Genomic DNA, 1,873 nt, shown 5'->3' on the forward strand with positions numbered 1-1,873 from the left:
TTTTTTTTGCCATCTGCAGCTCTGTTGGCATCCTCATTCATACAACACTTATTTTTAAAATAAAACATTTAGTTTTAGATTTAACCGCTTGATGGCAGCACAAACTTTATCCAAAGTGATTTTTTTTTTAAATTTTTTTATTCTGTCTCAAAATAATAATTGTTCAAACTTCGTTAGGAAAAAAAATCTGTACAAAAATTAAAGTCATATTTAAATTTACATAAAATCAATTTTTTTCTCTTTAGGCATTTTCTATCTTAAAGCGTAATAAAGATATTCTTATGTTTTTTTTAGCTTCAAGTAGCATTCGATTATGAAGAAAAAAAAAATAAATCTAGAAAAATGTTTTAATTAATCGATATGAACGATTGTTGAAGCAACAATTTTTCAACTAGAATATATTCTAAAAATTAGTCTTGATGTGAATTTTATATTGACAATAAAAGAATTTTATTTTAAAAACTGATGATTTACCCAACAGATGGCGCCAAAAAATTGCCATGCCGAGGATTTCTGATCTGCAAATTAACACTAAATGAAAAACTATATTTTTTTTTTCTCTTTTCTTCCGCCAATTTCTATACCATTTATTCTGCTGAATTTTAATAACAGTTTTTTAAATACATGTGTATGTACACTCATACTTGAATTTTTATGTTATTCCTCTCCTTTCAAAGAATAACAATCATTGAATACTTTCTAAGCAGAAAAGTGTCTCACAATAGTATGGGAATATTTAAATATTGCCACTATGCACTGAAATCATAATATTACAGTTTCCTATGTTTCTGGAAATTTACTGAAAGTTGTTAAAAGTGAATTCCATTCTGAATCACGCGAAATAACACAAGATATAATATTTGGTTTGACAGTTGAACTATTATTTAACATACTATGGTGTGTCAGAATGGCCGAGCGGTCTAAGGCGCCAGATTTAAGCTCTGGTTCTCGAAAGAGAGCGTGGGTTCGAACCCCACTTCTGACAATGAGTTGAATTTTTTTTTCAGCTTTAAACATGAAGTATGCCACATTTATCACCTATATTTTAAATTCAATTTACTTCAGCTTTTCGATTATTTCATGAATTAAAAATTTTGCTGAACACTAATATTACTTGCACATGGAAACTGACAGATAAAAAAAATGAATGCAAAGTAATAGAAAATATGTAATTTTTTAAATGTAAATAAAATAATTTTCCCTTTTTAACAAAACTGAATTAAAAAGGGAAGTAAAAAAAATTAATTTTTTTGAACCAATTAAAAAATTGAATTAATTTTTTTTTACTCTTATTTACATTATAATTACTGAGACAGAGAAGAAATAATTCTATTCTGATTTTCATTAATTTAGTATAAAAGTATAATCTGTAAAATTTCGCAGATATCTATTATATTCTTAACAAAAACCATTTCGCAATATATTTTCATTCATATAAATGAAAGTTAATGTTAAATTTTATTTTATTTATAAATAAAAAAAAGTAAAAGTAAAAAATAACATTGTAGAACGCTTCAAAATGTTTTCATCATACTTCTAAATATTTATTTTTCAATAACTTTTCATCACAGAAAAAAAAAATAGAAGGGGAAAAAAATAGTGAATCCATTCAGAGTCCTATTTTAATTTTCCAGCGAGATAGAACAGAAAATATTTATTTGAAACAATTTATCATTTGATTATTTTCATAATGCCTTTACATTATATCTGAAACCAGCTGCAGTATCAACGGTTCCGCCAATATTTATTTGTTCTATTTGTTTGTAAGGAGGAAAAAAAAGAAGCGTTTTCTTTTATATGTAACAGTTTTCAAATTCATATATTCAATCCTTGACAATTTTTAAGACCCTTAATTAATACTAATAAATTAATT

At 25.4% G+C, this 1,873-nt stretch overlaps 1 non-coding gene across 1 annotated transcript; it reads left to right on the forward strand.

The window, feature by feature from the left end:
* The first annotated feature begins 901 nt into the window (after positions 1 to 901).
* Trnal-uaa (transfer RNA leucine (anticodon UAA)) lies at positions 902 to 985 on the forward strand. The gene has a single exon. It is a non-coding gene; the product is annotated as a tRNA-Leu (tRNA).
* Positions 986 to 1,873: the final 888 nt, after the last annotated feature.

This window comes from Argiope bruennichi, chromosome 4 (assembly GCF_947563725.1).
Source record: "Argiope bruennichi chromosome 4, qqArgBrue1.1, whole genome shotgun sequence".
Lineage (NCBI taxonomy): Eukaryota > Metazoa > Arthropoda > Arachnida > Araneae > Araneidae > Argiope > Argiope bruennichi.